General features: G+C 33.0%; 1 long non-coding RNA gene across 1 annotated transcript in view; it reads right to left on the reverse strand.

Moving 5' to 3' along the window:
* Positions 1 to 580: 580 nt before the first annotated feature.
* LOC143079324 (uncharacterized) overlaps positions 581 to 18,088 on the reverse strand; it is a 40,771-nt gene continuing 23,263 nt past the window's right edge. Inside the window, exon 2 of the long non-coding RNA XR_012979386.1 lies at positions 581 to 1,253. This is a non-coding gene — a long non-coding RNA (uncharacterized LOC143079324). The remainder of the gene's footprint in view (positions 1,254 to 18,088) is intronic.

Here is an 18,088-nt window from a genome sequence, read left to right on the forward strand (position 1 = left end):
TTGGGAAAATACCAAATATGTATGAAGCATGGTAGATTTTCCCTCTCAAATAACAACACTTGAAGCCTACTGTATAAATGTTTGTGGAAAGATTTCATCCTTACCAATGTACCTATATATCCCTTGCAGTTAGTAAAACATCAAATGTGTATGAAGCATTGTAGATGTCCTCAAAGTTCAACACTTGCAGCATACTGAATAAATTTTCATGGAGAATTTCAACACATACAGCCTACTCTATAAGTGTCTTTTGGATATATTTCACCCTGACTAAAATACCTATGCATGTCTTACAGTCGGTAACATATAAAATGTGCATAAAAGATTGTAGATATTCCCTGTGGAATAATCTGAAAATTTTCGGAAACCAATAACTCTATTTTATGAGCTTCATATACAATTATTTCAAGATTTTCCAAGTCTCCCTATTATAAGACTGTTTACATTTTCTTATCATCATCATAGACACAATATTTAGTTCTTGTCAAGAGATGAAGAATTTTATTATATATATAGAAAAGCAATCATATAGCAATTGTTGCCGGAAAATTGTCACATTGATACCAAGTAAAAGTAATAATAAAATTTAAGAACTTTTTATTTCATGAAAATCAAACCTAAATTACATAGAACGAAAGTTCCACTAAACTCAATACATTGTACAATTCTAAATATTCCAATACATAAATGCATGAACAACGTAAATACATTCTGAACTACAAAATAAAACTGCTTTGATTTGTTTTTAAACAGCCAGAAATATGTTTACTTTTACCTTTTAGATAATATTTTATACATAGAATATAAAATGTATTCATGTAAATGCATTCTATGTTTGTTACTTTAATGATAACAATTTACCTAGTAGTATAAAGTTCATCTTAGATGCATTTTAAATCATTAAAATTGAGAATGGAAATGGGGAATGTGTCAAAGAGACAACAACCCGACCAAATAAAAAAACAACAGCAGAAGGTCACCAACAGGTCTTCAATGTAGCGAGAAATTCCCGCACCCGGAGGCGTCCTTCAGCTGGCCCCTAAACAAAAAAATATTGCACGTCTTCAATATATAAGAACACAGTTCAGTTGTCCTCCACATTGCAGATATTTAATTCAAGGACAAATAACAATATTAATTAATTATAACAAAAACACAAATCTAAGTGCAGTAAAATAGTCTCCCCTGTTCTGTAAAGAATTCTTGTTCTTATTCTTTCTTAATTGTGTGGCCGGCACTAAATCTTGTTTAACCTACAAAATAATATATGGTTCAGTTGAATAAATAATTAGTCCTATACAATACAGAATTTCAATGCCCCAAACCGTTGTTATTTATTTTCCATCTAAGAATAAATAGGAGTGTTTCATCAGTACAAAGCTAGAAAATAATCCCCACATTGTATCAAATTGTAAAATTTGTAATGCAGAAATACAATTCATTTGTGAGACCAATCATTTAAATGAAAAGTTAAAATTATTTTTTTCTTTAGTAATGACTTTACAAAGAACCGTGACTCAAATGATTTACCTTTTTTTTTATGAAATGTCAATGTAGGGAGAAAACAAGGCTTCATCATAACTATTTCTTTTTATCTAGTATTGGTAATAAGTATGTGTTTGTGAATATGTAAACTGTGATGATTAAAATAAAGTGTTGTGATAGACAAAGATAGTGTGGTGATAGACAAAGATAGTGTGGTGATAGACAAACATAGTGTGGAGATAGACAATAGTGTGGTGATAGACATACATAGTGTGGTGATAGATAAACAAAGTGTGGTGATAGATAAACAAAGTGTGGTGATATACAAACATAGTGTGGTGATAGACATACATAGTGTGGTGATAGGTAAACACAGTGTGGTGATAGACAAACATACTGAAGTGATAGACAAACAAAGTGTGGTGATAGACAAACATAGTGTGGTGATATACAAACATAGTGTGGTGATAGACAATAGTTAGGCGATAGACAATAGTGTGGTGATAAACATACATAGTGTGAAGAGAGACAAACATAGTGTGGTGATAGACAAACATAGTGAGGCGATAGACAATAGTGTGGTGATAAACATATATAGTGCGGTGATAAATACACAGACTGTGGTGAATGATTTATATGTAGTGTGGTGATTGATTATGTGTGGGGTAGATATATTATATGTGGCCATAATTATACTATGTGTAGCAGTAGATACATAATAAATGGTGGTATATATATTATGTGTGTGCCAGCAGAACTATAATGTAGACAAAGCTACAAGTACAATAACACTGAAACAATATATTTTTAAGGTTTACTCATCTTGAATGTTAGAATCATTGACTGACAGTTAGTATACCATATTTGCTACTTTTATTGAAAAGATACCTGACATGATATTTACATAATATATTGCACGACATGTTGGAGCAGTTATTCTTTAAAAAACATTTCTTTTAAATTATTTCATTTCAATCAGGATTGTTTGATTGCTAATTAACTCTTTACATACATATGTAAAGAGTTAATTGTCGGTGTTGACATGAATATCAATTAATTGGTCATTTGTTATAAATTTCCTGTTTACAAAACTTTGAATTTTTCGAAAAAACTAAGGATTTTCTAATTCCAGGCATAGATTACCTTAGCCATATTTGGCACAACTTTTTGGAATTTTGGATCCTCAATGCTCTTCAGCTTTGTATTTGTTTGGTTTTTAACTATTTTGATATGAGCGTCACTGATGAGTCTTATGTAGACGAAACTCGCGTCTGGCGTACTAAATTATAATCCTGGTACCTTTGATAACTATGAATAATACTTTTAATTTCAATGAAGATTACCTTTTCCTTTTCCGAAGGCTCGAGGGCTAATATCATGAACGAGGGCCGATAAAGGGTCTGATATGAACAATGATATGTAATTATCTTTTTATCATATACTTCAGCAGAAGAAATGCAGACAAGAACAACTAAAATTTCATTTTGTTTGTCTTTGCACTCTTAGATAATATTACAGACAGCCAAAAAAAGATCTTAACTTTAATTGTCTTTATTGATATTACAAGCATTTATTTTTCTTGTCACAACAATTATCATATGTTCTTCAATTATATTGTTACCTCATTTGTGTCTTTAAAACATGTTTAACTTAATTAATTTTTGCTCCTCAACCATTTTGTGAAAAGTCGTATCACTTGTCGTTTTCCGCGTTTTGTTATCGTTTTTAATCAAATTTCTGGAAATGCACGAAGTTGCATGTGATAAACGTCACGGAAATGAACGGAAAGGCATGTGATAACATTCCGGAAGCAGTCAATAAAGGTACCTTTATCAGCCCGCTTTGGAAGTTCTTAGGAATCTGGTCAACATACCTAGTAATCCTTTCATAGCCTTTTGATAATTTCATATGTTATTGAACTGTAAAATTTTAGTAATATTGTATACAAGTATATGATAAATATATATACTGTGGTGATGGCTATAACATATGAGGTGATGGATATATAAATTGAGGTGATAAATAAAAAAAATGAGGTGATAGATAAAGAAAGTGAGGTGATAGATAAAGAATGTGAGGTGATAAAGAAAGTAAGGTTATAAATGTGTAAAGTGTAGTAACAGATGTATAAAAAGAGGTGATTGATATATTAGGTGTGGTGATAGATATAGAAAGTGTGGTGATAGATACATAAAGTGAGGTGATAAGATATATACAGTGTACTTACAAATGTCTAAAGTGAGGTGATTGATATATTAGGTGTGGTGATAGATATAGAAAGTGCGGTGATTGATATATTAGGTGTGGAGGTAGATATATAAAGTGTGATGATAGATATAGGAAGTGTGATGATAGATATAGGAAGTGAGGTGATTGATATATCAGGTGTGGTGACAGATATATGAGGTGATGTAAATTAAATGTGTGGTGACAAATATAAAAAAAGATGACAGATTTATAAAGTGTGGTGACAGATATATATATATATAGTTAGGTGATTGATATATGAAGGGTGGTGATTGATATATATAATAAGTGTGGGGACAGATTTATAAAGTGTGGTGACAGATATATAGAGTGATGTGATAGATATATTTAGTTTGGGGATAAATATATAAAGTGTAGTGATAGATATATAAAGTGAGGTGATAGATATATATAGTGACGTGATGAATATATAAAGTGTAGTGATGGATATGTTAAGTGTAGTGACAGATATATAAAGTATGGTGACAGATATATAATGTGAAGTGACAGATGAACAGTGTAGGGATAAATGAACAGTGTGGTGATAGATGTATAAAGTTTAGTGACAGATAAATATAAAGTGAGCTGATTGGTTTATGAAGTGTGGTGATAGATATATAAAGTGAGGTGATAGATATATAAGGTGTGGTGATGTGTATAAGATGTGGTGATGTATATATAATGTGTGGCGACAGATATAAAAAGTGTGGTGAAAGATTTATGAAGTGTGGTGACAGATATATAAAGTGTGGTGACATATATATACAGTATGGTGACACATTTGTAAAGTGTGGTGATAGATATACAAAGTGTGGAAACAGATAAATAAAGTGTAGTGATCGATATATAAAGTCTGGTGATAGATATATAAAGTGTGGTAACAGATAAATAAAGTGTGGTGATAGATATATAAAGTGTGGTGACAGATATGTAAAGTGTGGGGATAGATATATAAAGTCTGGTGACAGATATATAGAGTGTAGTGATAGATATATAAAGTGAGGTGATAGATATATATAGTGAGGTGATTGATATATAAAGTGTGGTGATGGATATGTTAAGTGTGGTGACAGATATATAAAGTGTGGTGGTAGATATATAAAGTCTAGTGACAGATATATAGAGTGTTGTGTAAGATATATAAAGTGAGTAGTAAGATATAGATATAGTGAGGTGAGTGATATATATAGTGTGATTATGGATATGTTAAGTGTAGTGACAGATATATAAAGTATGGTGACAGATATATGAAGTGTGGTGATAGATATATAAAGTCTGGTGAGAGATATATAAAGTGTGGTGACATATATATAAAATATTGTGACACATATATAAAATGTGGTGAGATATATAAAGTGTGGTAACAGATAAATAAAGTGTGTTGATAGATATATAAAGTGTGGTAACAGATAAATAAAGTGTGGTGATAGATATATAAAGTGTGGTGACAGATATATAAGGTGTGGTGACAGATACATAAAGTATGGTGATAGATATATAAAGCGTGGTGACAGATATGTAAAGTGTGGGGATAGATATATAAAGTCTGGTGACAGATATATAAAGTGTTATGATAGATATATAAAGTGAGTTGATAGATATATATTGTGAGGTGATTGATATATAAAGTGTGATGATGGATATGTTAAGTGTGGTGACAGATATATAAAGTGTGGTGATTAATATATAAAGTATGGTGATAGATATATAAAGTATGGTGATAGATATATTAAGTCTGGTGACAGATATATAAAGTAGTGATAGATATATATAGTGTGGTGATGGATATGTCAAGTGTAATGACAGATATAAAAAGTGTGGTGATAGATATACAAAGTGTGAGGACAGATATACAAAATGTGGTGACAGATATATAAAGTATGGTGACAGATATGTAAAGTGTGGTGACAGATATATATAAAGTCTGGTGACAGATATATAAAGTCTGGTGACAGATATAGAAAGTTTAGTGACAGATATATAAAGTGTGGTGGCTGATATATAAAGTGTGGTGACAGAATATAAAGTGTGGTGACAGATATATAAAGTGTGGTGACAGATATATAAAGTGTGGTGACAGAGTTTGGTGACAGTTAATATATAAAGTATGGTGACAGATATATGAAGTGTGGTGACAGATATTATGGTGACAGATATATAAAGTCTGGTGACAGATATATAAAGTGTGGTGACAGATATATAAAGTCTGGTGACAGATATATATAAAATGTGGTGACAGATATAGAAAGTTTAGTGGCAGATATATAAAGTGTGGTGGCAGATATATAAAGTGTGGTGACAGAATATAAAGTGTGGTGACTGATATACAAATTGTGGTGACAGATATATAAAGTGTGGTGACAGATATATAAAGTGTGGTGACAGAGTCTGGTGACAGATATATTTAAAGTGTGGTGACAGATATTATGGTGACAGATATATAAAGTCCGGTGACAGATATATAAAGTGTGGTGACGGATATATAAAGTGTGGTGACAGATATAAAAAGTGTGGTGACAGATATATAAAGTATGGTGACAGATATATAAAGTCTGGTGACAGATATATAAAGTTTGGTGACAGATATGTAAAGTATGGTGACAGATATATAAAGTCTGGTGAAATATATGATAAAGCGTATAAAACATGGCAAAATCCGTATCACATGCCGCATCACCCTCGACCAATACCATAAAGTGACATAAGAGATAAATCAAGTGAGGTCCTAGATATATAGCAATTATCTATCATATTGAATACACCTTAATTATTGGTAACCCCGGCTGACCCGACTGCATAGAACTTTTGACGAATACAACAATCATGACAATAATTTTTCTTTTGTGACTTCAGATATTTTTTTTTACTTCAAAATTTTACTACAACCTGTGTGATATCCAGTAATGGCGGACACATAGTGATAAGGTGCAGTGGCGGATCCAAGGGAGGGTTCAGGGGGGTTGGATCCCCCCTTTTTGTTACGATCAATGCATTGGAATGGGGACATATAGTTGGACACCCCCTTTTTTAAATGGCTGGATTCGCCCCTGATAAGGTGTTTGAAAAATTACCATTAACATCAAACCACTCTCGTTTTACAAGATTTGTTACATTTTTCACCATATAGGTTTCAAGTTTAAGTCCTAACACAAATCTATCTCCACATAGAAGATTTTTTTCTCAAAAAGTGAAAGTAGAAATTACCGGATCCGCCCAGTTCCGGTCGCGCATGCGCACAAATACGAGGTTACAGTCCGGGTTACAATATCAGTAACCTTGTATATTATATACCTCGAGAAAGTATACAGAAAAACGCAAACCGGAAGTATAATCTGACTTAAAATTTCGTCCAATGACGGGACAATATCCGGATGCCTTTTTTCTCGTTTTTCTCCCAAAATAACTCAATCTGAATAATCATATGAATGGATGACAAATGCGACTATGCACTGTCCATATAGGACACAGAGTCGTGTTTATTGATTTATTGTGGAAAGAAGAGAAGCGACACCAAAAATGAGGTCTTCTCGTTTAATAGTATAGATGCAGTAGGCTGCAAGCGTTCATATTTAAGATAGATCATCTACAATCCTTCATACACATTTTGTATTTTACCGACTGCAAGACATATAAGAAATGACTTAAATATGAAATATTTCCAGGAAAATTATAAAGCTGTGGTTTGTGCTCATAGTTGAAGGCCGTATGGTGACCTTTAGTTGTTAATTTCTGTGTCAATTTGGTCTCTTGTGGAGAGTTGTCTCATTGGCAATCATACCATATCTTCTTCTTTGTAGCTCACCTGGCCGGAAGGTGAAGGAATTAAATTGTTTATCAGATGAAGATCTATCTGCCCTGAAATTTTCAGACAAATCAGAAAACCCCTTGTTGGGTTTCTGCCCCAAATTAGTAATTTTAAATAAAATTTTGCAGTTTTTGGTTATTATCTTGAATATTATTATAGATAGAGATAAACTGTAAACAGCAATAATGTTCAGCAAAGAAAGATCTACAATTAAGTCATGATGACCAACATTTTCAAATGACTCCTTAAGGAGTTATTGCCCTTTATAGTCAATTTTAAACAATTTTCATAAATTTTTGTAAATTTTTAGAAAATATTTTCCACTGTTATTACTGGGCCTAGTTCATTATAGATAAAGATAATTGTAGCAACAAGAATGTTCAGTAAAATAAGATCTACAAACACATCACCATCACCAAAACACAATTTATCTGTGTCCATTGTTTAATATGCACATAGACCAAGGTGAGCGACACAGGCTCTTGATAGCCTCTAGTTATAATTAGGAGGATGTAAGTGTCGATATTTGAGAAGGAACATCTTCAATCCTTCATATATAGATATAAGAAGATGTGATATGAGACAACTCTCCATCCAAGTCACAAGTTGTAAAAGTAACCAATTATAACATGTTTAAAAGTCAAAGTTCGGTCTTCAACACAGAGTTTAATTTGGCTCACACCGAACGGCAAGCTATATAGGGCCCAAACTCATTAGTGTGAACCATTCAAACGGGAACACAAACGAATTTATCTAAATGAAAAAAACGAGAAACACTTATGAACCAGGTCAACAAACAACAACCACTGAACATCCGGTACCTAATAAGGACAGGCGAATAACAAATGCAGCGGAATTAAATGTTTTGATAGGTACCAAGCTTAACCTTTAACTGAACGGCAGTGTGACATCACAACATAGAAAGACCACTAGTAACCCGAATTTAACTTGAACGGACAAAAACGTGTTAACGCTATTTAAATGAGATTGATCGTTATTTGATAAAGATTGACAAAAATTAAAAATTATATTTAATTCATATCAATTCATATCAATTCATTTTAACGCCAGTCAAATAGATTTCTCTGCGGTGAATCAATTGAAATCAAGTTGCTGGTTAGTTGCGTTAAACTAATAGGCCACGCCCCCGTTAAACTATTTCAAACATCCATTAATTCGTTTTAAACATGGATGAGACCCGAGCTTTTTACAGGTAAATCACCCAAGCAAAACGACCTCGATGTATCTATCGTTTTTTGTTTCAAACTTTAAATGCGTATAGTCTTATTAAAGTCACATGCTTCACAATTTAAAACGTTGAAACGAATGAATAACACACGTATCATGTTCATATGTAAGGAATTAAAATAAAAACATTAAAATATATATGCACACGCGGTTTAAAAATGCAAAACTTGTGAATCTGTTGAAAAAAAAATAGTTAAATATATAACATGATGGTTTTCTATATTGTACTCGTATTCAAATGCAGACACGGAAAACTATGTACACAAAAATTAGTTATTGTGTACATAATTTAAATCGATGTATTTCATATTTTCGGCATTGACTGTAAAAAGTGCTTAAGTCCTTTATGAGTAAAATACAGAATTAAAAATAACTGTACCTTTTTTTATATTTCTTTATTTTAGAGGTAAGCTTCTGGCCAAGTGTCACTGATTCTGTCGCAAATCATTTACTTCAATAACCAATCAATTGTATTCTGAAAGAAGTTGATTTGTTTTCTGTACGAATACATGAAATATTTCTCACTGAACGTTATGTTTGCAATCGATGTTCAAATACAAATCTACAGTATCTATATGAAAGAGACTTAATAATATATTTTTTTTATTATTATTCTACACATGCATATTTGAAGGATCGAAATAATCAGTTCTACAAATGGGTGTTATTTTTAAAGACTTGAAACTTTACAATTATCAAGTGAATCCATGAAATTTTTATCGACGCACCAAACTTTCATCGTGCATAGCTCATTTTCCGATTTAACGATCTTCTTACTTGTTCATTACATTCTAAAATTAAAATCCTTCACAAATTGCAAAAACTTGTATTCTCCGGCTAGACTGCGCAAAAGATAAATCTTGCTTTGTTTGTGTATACACAATGTTTTGAAGGCCGATGTCCAGTTTGGCTAAAAAAGAATTAATTTGCACCACAAGTTAATTACGCGAATTCTTTTTTTGCACAACTTTATCATAAAAACTGCAACATTCATTAGCGCCAATAAAACAATCATTTAATTGCGCAAATATTATAGACTTCTTTTCAAATGTTTCTTCTTAGTGCACTGAGGAGGTCCTTTTAGGTATTTTCATGTAGGTACAGAAATCGCAAACTGAAAGGGCCTCCTTAGTGCACTTAGACTGACAAAAAAAGTGCACTATGGACCTGATGGAAAGATAGAATTGACACAAAAAAACATAGCATACGGAAGGAGAAGTACATAATTTTGAATTTTAGTAATTATAAAGTTATTCAACAGTTGAAGTAGGTATTCTAATGTTACATGTACGTGTAAATAGGTTAATAGTTTCGAGATAAATATGACACAATTAATAAAATTGAGAATGGAAATGGGGAATGTGTCAAGTTTCATTTATTGGCGCAATACATATAATAAAAAAAAGAGATGAGCGCGATTCAAAACTTTACAATATGACAAGTTCGGCGTTTTGCATTTGCGCCGATCTGCATTTCATTTGCGCCGATTTTTTCTTTCATTTGTGCCGATTTTTATTTTCATTTGCGCCGATTTTTTTACAGGTAAATTACAGGTGAACAGATATAAGAAGATGTGGTATGAGTGCTAATGAGAGAACTCTCCATCAAAGTCATGTTATTTTTCATTCATTATAGACCTCTTCCGTTAGTCACTTGTACAAATTCAATGAATTATCAATCATAACATTTATATAACTGATGTCCCCTGCTCACCACGGGGAGGTAGAAGAAGGCCGACAAGATACATCTCCAGATTTTTCCTTGACCGTACCCGTAGTTCTTTAGGCTCTGTCTGTCGGACATCTGCCACATGGTTATGCTCGTTCTGTATTTTGACAATAGAATCCGTGGTGACTCTGGCTTTACACGATTTTATGGTACATTAGTAAGATATATGTTAAATTGTTATGTTTCAGGACACTGACATTCCGATATGTATGGCCCTCGATGATTAAAGACTTGACTCCTCGGTCCGTTTCAGTGTGCAATATGCCCATCGTGTTACAACGAAGTTACAATACATGCAATACAATATGAATCAAAATTAACATAACTGAACAACATTTATAACCAGATTTTACCAATATTATAGTACAGTACATTGCATGTACAAGTATTTACTTTCCTGTAAATCTAATTAGGAGCAATTATAAAATCGGCGCAGATGAAAAAATGAAATCGGCGCAAATAAAAGAATGAATATTTTCAAAATCGGCGCAAATGTCATACGCCCGACAAGTTACACCTAACCGTTTTGACAAATCAGTAAATTCTTCGCCCGGGGATATACACCTGCCAGTAATCTACCTTCAGTAACTTTACAATACCCAGCCGTGTCATTTCCGTATATTGTACATGTAGATAGCAAGTGTGATACATGTATATACACCAGAAATACCCATTCAAGTGATTTTTTATTTCAGAAGAACTCCATATCGGGTACATAAACATAAAATTACAATAATATGAAAAAATGTATTAATAAGTTCAAATGTTGTTTTGGTAAATGCACCTAGGTATGTATTTGTAAACTTATGTTAATTCGTTATTTCATGTCTCTTTCTTTTTTTTTTGCTTCAATTAATTTTTTGTATCTTATAGACTTATTCGTAAATCGAAGAAACTCACAAATCTGAATAGAATCATATGGCAATGAACATGTTGAATGATTTCTCTAACTCAAAACTAGTTATACATGTACATGTAGATGCCTCTGAAATTATATTTTTCTCGTTGGGTTGCTTGTACATTAATTGACGTTTACGATATATTCTAATGTTCAGTATTTGTGAAAACCGCTCATTTATCAATTTTACAAGAAATATTATAATACTTGTAAGTCATGAACATTGAAGTTTAACTTTCTATCATTTTTTCGTATACGCACAAACATACAATAAAATGAAACACTTATATAAAATCGGTTTAAATTATGCAATGCATTTTGAAAATATAGTTTTGAAAAACCGGATATTTTTGATTCATACTTTTTTTATCCCTTTTCTTAAAAATTAGGACACGTGTCACTGGTTAATATAGAATACAATTAACGGTACCAATTTTCTTGTACTAGATGCGCATTTCGAAAATACATGTCTCTTCAGTGATGCTCGAGGCCAAAATATATGAAATCAAAAGCAAATTTAATATAAAAGACGAAGAGCTATAATCCAAAAGGTCCAAAAGTATAGCCAAATTCGTGAAAGGAATACTAGTGAACCATGAATAATCCCAAACAACAAATTTGTGATTCAATTTGGTTTGTCACACTTGCTTATATTATCAATATTATGTATTGTTTTCGGCTGAGACGACTACATGTATAAAATTTATAGTAGCCTCAGTTTTCGGCAATATTGAAACAAATTGGATATCCTTTGAATTGCTTCTTAAGTTATTTTAATATATAAACTGAGCCAAAAAAGTTTAGCAACAAAATTGTGAAATTTTGTTTTATTACAAAATCATAAAATTTAAACATAATTTTAATAACACAAAAATGGAATTATGATATGTCAGAAGCAACATGAATGTTTATCACTCACATTAATTAGGATTTTCTTTGTATGGAGCGCGGGAGGGTCAAAATGCTTAAATGAGTATAGTGTTTCTCAAAATCAATTTCTCAGCCATGCCCTTAGTGCACCAATGAAGGATTGACAGGAACACCAGCAACTTCCCTTAGTCAATGCAGTACTTTTTTACCAGAAAAAAACTTGTCACGTGTTGACGTAAAGCGAAGGAAGCGCTCCTCCCTTGACGATAGTTTTTTCTTGTCTACGAGATATCGACCTATCCTATGCAGTTGTAATTTGTCGATATCTGTTTGTTAGTCTCTGAACAGTTGCCTAGTGCACATTAAATCGAGCCATGATGTCAACAACCCTCATTCCGGCATCAACCGTTTCAAGACCTTTCTGACTGTCATTTTCGGGGTGGCCTGGTTGACGTCCCAAGCAAATTTTTCAACGGTGTTTGTGTTTTTCTTACCAATGGTGTGTTTCTGAACGTTAGTGAAAAAGAATTTTTTAATATCGTTTTAAAATAACAGGTACAGAAGGTAAAACATCATTGACACGTGCAAAGCTGAAATGGCGCGAAATCAATCAGCAGGAAAAAAGTACGACTGTTACAGGTAAAACTAAGGATTATATCAATGATGTTTAAATATTTTTTTCCAAAAACAACAAAAAAAAAATTATAAAAAAAAAGTGTTGCTAAACCTTTTTGGCTCAGTATATATACGGAAAAACAAGGTGGATATTTAATCATCGGCTCTCGTGAAGTTTTCTTGTAGGTTAAAAGAAGGGGACAGTATACCTCTAAGTAATAAAACTTTAAGATTTGTATTCTTTAAATTGTATAACGTCTTAGTCTGACTTTCTCTTCAATTTTTAGATTATATTCAGAATCACGTTTTTATGCCAGATCTTTTATCATTTGTTAAATCAAAGACATGTAGTAGATGTATTTTTTTTAGACCAAAAAAACTATCATACGGTATTCCACATGTACGGTGAATTAAATTATTGACAAGCATACCACATCTTCTTATATTCATTCGTTATTTGATGAAGATCTTCAACAAGCCTTAAAGGGATAATTCGCGATTTTTCACTTTAAATAAATGATTTTGAAAATGAACTTATTGATAACTATACACTTTTTAATTCTAAATAATTATGTTTATCCAGAGACATATAATTGTATTATATGTCTCTGGAACAAGCATGTGCATACAATAATGCATGTATGTATACGCATGAGTTTCTCGCTACATTAAAGACCCGTAATTTAGGCCTTCCTCTTTTGTCTGCTCTATAGTCGGGTTTTTGTCTCTTTTACACATTCCTCATTTTCATTCTCAATTTTTGTAATATACGACGGTATATTGTTCCTGTATCAAATACCATGTACATGTACATATATGAGGCTATGAAAGTAAGTTTACAGAAATAAAGATGATAGAGGAATAAGCTCTTTAAATTACAGAATAAAGAGATGAAAATATAAAGAATAGATTAAATGATTCATGATTGCTTAACGCCCAGTTACAAATATTACACTCTACCCCTCCATCTTTTTGTCCATCCTATTTAAAATGATTCTTATAGGAGGGTCTGAATTGGGGGGGGGGGGGGGGGGCTGTTTTTCTGTAAACATTTAATTTTCACCCCTTTTTTTCTAATCTTCAAAAAATAAGTCTATTCTTTAAAAGTAATTTTTTACGCATTATTCTCTAATTTTTCCCCAGTTTTCTTTAATCTTTAAAAAAAAAGTAAAAATCATTCTTTTAAATGAATGAGAACGGTGATTTCCAAACAATAGCAAGGCTTTCATTTGTTACTCAACAATGACGTGTTGGTGTGTATTGTTCTGCATGATTTAAGTGCTAGTTCTATGAAGTAACAAGTCCAAGTTTTCATCAGTTCTTTCCAGTGATTTTGACTACACATAAGAAGATGCCAATGAGACAACTCTTCGAAGAGACCAAATGACACAGAAATTAACAACTATAGGTCACTGTACGGCATGCAACAATGAGCTAAAGCCAACCGCATAGTCAGATATAAACAGGGGCGGATTCAGGCTTTTTGAAAGAGGGGCTGTAGTTTTGTAACGAGGGGAGCGAGGCGAAATTTTTTTTTTTGCCCCTTTTTAGGACTTAAAACATAAAATAAGTGAAATATGCACTTTTTAAACGGTTCCTGGCGTGGGGCATGCATATTTTGTAGTTGCTGGTAAGGTGTAAGGGTTGGACATTTTAGATGCTGCATCTCCCTATTAATTCACGAAGTCTAGTCTGATTAATCATTTAAAAAAAAAGTCCAAGCAAAAGGGGAGGTGTACGCCCTCTACGCCCCCTCTGGATCCGCCACTGAATTTAAAGCCCGAGTAGAAGTATCGGAAACCAGTTCATATTGACTGAATCCTATAGTCTGTTACCACGAAACCAAAAAAAGGTTTACCAAGTTTGTTTTCACTTTTATCATATTTTTACAATGATAACTTTGATAATTTTCTTTAAATTTTAAGAAGAGAAAATTCTGTTACCAGATAATGTTTAGCATTTTCTTTTATTAATCATTCAATAAAATTCAGGTATCTTTTAGCGTTTTCTTTTATTGATCATTCAATGTTCATTATATTTTTAGACCACGCATTTCTCTAATCTTCATTTTTCAAGGACATTATTCTCTAATCATTGAACCCCATCCAAACCCTCTTTTTTTATTATGTTGTACATGTACTGTTATACCACTGATCGAGACTAGGGTGAGGATAGGGAGCCCGCTAACAATTTTAACCTCGCCACATTATTTATGTATGCGCCTGTCCCAAGTCAGGAGCCTGCAATTCAGTAGTTGTCGTTTGTTTATGTTTTACATATTTATTTTTCATTCATTTTTTTTTTGTTATATAAATAAGGCGGTTCGTTTTCTTGTTTGAATTGTTTTTACATTGTCATATCAGGGCCTTTTATAGCTGACCATGCGGTATGGGCATTACTCATTGTTGAAGGCCGTACGGTGATCTATATTTGTTAATGTCTCTGTCATTTTGGTCTCTTGTGGACTGTTGTCTAATTGGAAATCATACCACATCTTCTTTTTTATATTCCTGTCCTTTTAAAATGCCCATTATAGACATATAATAATACATTAGGCTTAACATTTCAATTTATAAATATCAAATAGCGGAAAAATTATATATTTATTCAATAACGACAATGTTGCTGCAATAGATGCCAAAAACATCAACAATATTTTATTGAAAAGAAACGGCATTTTATTTCACTTGTTCTTAAATAAAAAGATGTTTCATTTCATTTGTTATATACGGACACTGTAAATTTTGAATGTAAATGAGTAAAAATTTGTTTATATTTATATATTGTGTCTTAAGCCCCAGTCCCACTAGACCACGATCGCACCACGCTCACCGCAATCTAAAATAAATTCAGATCGTGGTGAGGTCGCGGTATGAGCGGCATGAAAATGTTAATTTTCGTTGCTTTCTCGATGCTACTACGTCCTAATTACGCTTCTACAACGATCCCGCTGCGATTAAACCACGTTCTCACCGCGCTTATTCTGCGACCTCACTACGCTTATAAAGATCTTTCTACGCTCTTCACGTTCTCACTACGATCATACCACGATTTATCCGATTGCAACACGATCTTACTGCGATTATAGCACGTTCTTACCACGATTATACTACGTTCATACCGCGATCTTACTACTTTCTCAGCAATATCGTGTTTCATATCAATACAGTTCCATTCCTTCTATTTCTGATTAAAACGGAAATTTCTCGGAAACAATACAGTCATGCCACCAAAATCTACTAGAACACGTGGGCGTGGTGGTAGGGGTTGGTGTAGAGGCAGAGGGAGCAAAGTATGAACGCCATACTAAACTCCAAATAGTACACAAGAAACTAAAATAAAAAATAGTACAAGACTAACAAAGGCCAGAGGCTCCTGACTTGGGACAGGCGCAAAAATAGTGGGGTTAAACATGTTTGTGAGATCTCAACCCTCCCCCTATACCTCTAGCCAATGAAGAAAAGTAAACGCATAACAATACGCACATTAAAATTCAGTTCAAGAGAAGTCCGAGTCTGATGTCAGAAGATGTGACTAAAGAAAATAAACAAAATGACAGTAATACATAAATAACAACAGACTACTAGCAGTTAACTGACATGCCAGCTCCAGACTTCAATTAAACTGATACTATACACATAAGTAGTGTAATACTTGTCATCAAGAGATGTCGGAACGACCAATCAAACCTAAATTACAACCTATTGCTGGTCCATAAAGCTCAAATGACGATATTTTAGTGAACGATAGCAGAGATGACACAGATGTGTCAATATATAGGAAGATGTGGTATGAGTGCCAATGAGACAACTCTCCATCAACGTAAAAATCTATAAAAGTAAACCATTATTTGCCAAGGTACGGCCATCAATACGAAGCCTTGGCTCACACCGAACAGCACGCTATAAAGGGCACAAAAATACTAATGTTAAACCATTTAAACGGGAAAAACCAACGGTCTAATCTATATAAAAACGAAAAGCATGGTTGAGCCGTTAGAGCAAATGGATAAAATAAATACATTCAGACAAACAAAATCTAGGGAGTTTTTTTTATATATTTAATGTGAAAATGACAATAAAAATGATGGTCGTAGTGTGAACGTAGTAAGGTCGTGAGAAGAGCGTGATGAGGACGACAAGGGCGTACTAGAATCGTACTATGGTCGTGATGAGCGTGGTAAAGTCGTAGTGGAAGTGTAGTTGGGTCGCGTTGAGAACGTGATGGTCGTAGTAAGGTCGTGATAACGTCGCTGTGAGATCGTAGCGCAATCTCTCCGAATAGAATCACGCTTTTGCTACGCTCTAGCTACGATTGTACAGCGACCTTTGCGATCTTACTACGATCTTAGTGCGCTCTCACTACGCTTCTACTACGACCTAATTTCGCCACGACCGCACCACGATTGTTTTGAACATGTTCAAAGTTGGCCACGCTCTTCACGATCTTGAAGACCTCACGACGACCGTGGTAAGACCTTACTGCGACCTACACGATCGTACCACGATCATCAAAATTTGCATTATTTTCACAGATCGTAGTGCAATCGTGGCCTAGTGGGACTGGGGTATTATACGCGTCTCATTTATCTTTTTAAAGATTGATGCACACAATGCAAATGTTTAAATGTTTTGTTTAGTTCTGTGATTCTCATTTTATGTTTGTATGTGGTGAGACTTTAAAAAATAATAATAATGATAAAATATTGAATCTAAAAATATTCAGAAACTATTAACTTTTCTTAAATTTATACTCGAGTCAGAAAATTAAAACCAGCAGTGTCAAACATGTTTAACACTCAGCGGGCATTCGATATCATTGACATACTATATAGCACTAATCGCAATATGTATACATGTACATATATTTTGGGCATCTTATCAGTAATCTCTCTATTGAAGATGTTGAAATATATGTATTATAATTATTCGCTTATTAGGCAAATTCATATTCTACAAAGATATTTTCAATCATTTTAGTTTTGATAAATACCATTACAAATAACTTATTTTGTCTAGTTTCCTGTGTGAGGATATTTGATTGATAAAATTCAATAAACAATTTAAGGTTGTCGGGTAAATGTGGATTACGGATTAAGATGTTAGATGTCAAACTTGAATTAACAAACTAAGGTGAATTTAACCCGAATATGTAGTTTCTCTTCAACAGTGTTTTAATTCCAATTTCCTTAT

The sequence above is a fragment of the Mytilus galloprovincialis genome, chromosome 6 (assembly GCF_965363235.1).
Source record: "Mytilus galloprovincialis chromosome 6, xbMytGall1.hap1.1, whole genome shotgun sequence".
Classification (NCBI taxonomy): domain Eukaryota; kingdom Metazoa; phylum Mollusca; class Bivalvia; order Mytilida; family Mytilidae; genus Mytilus; species Mytilus galloprovincialis.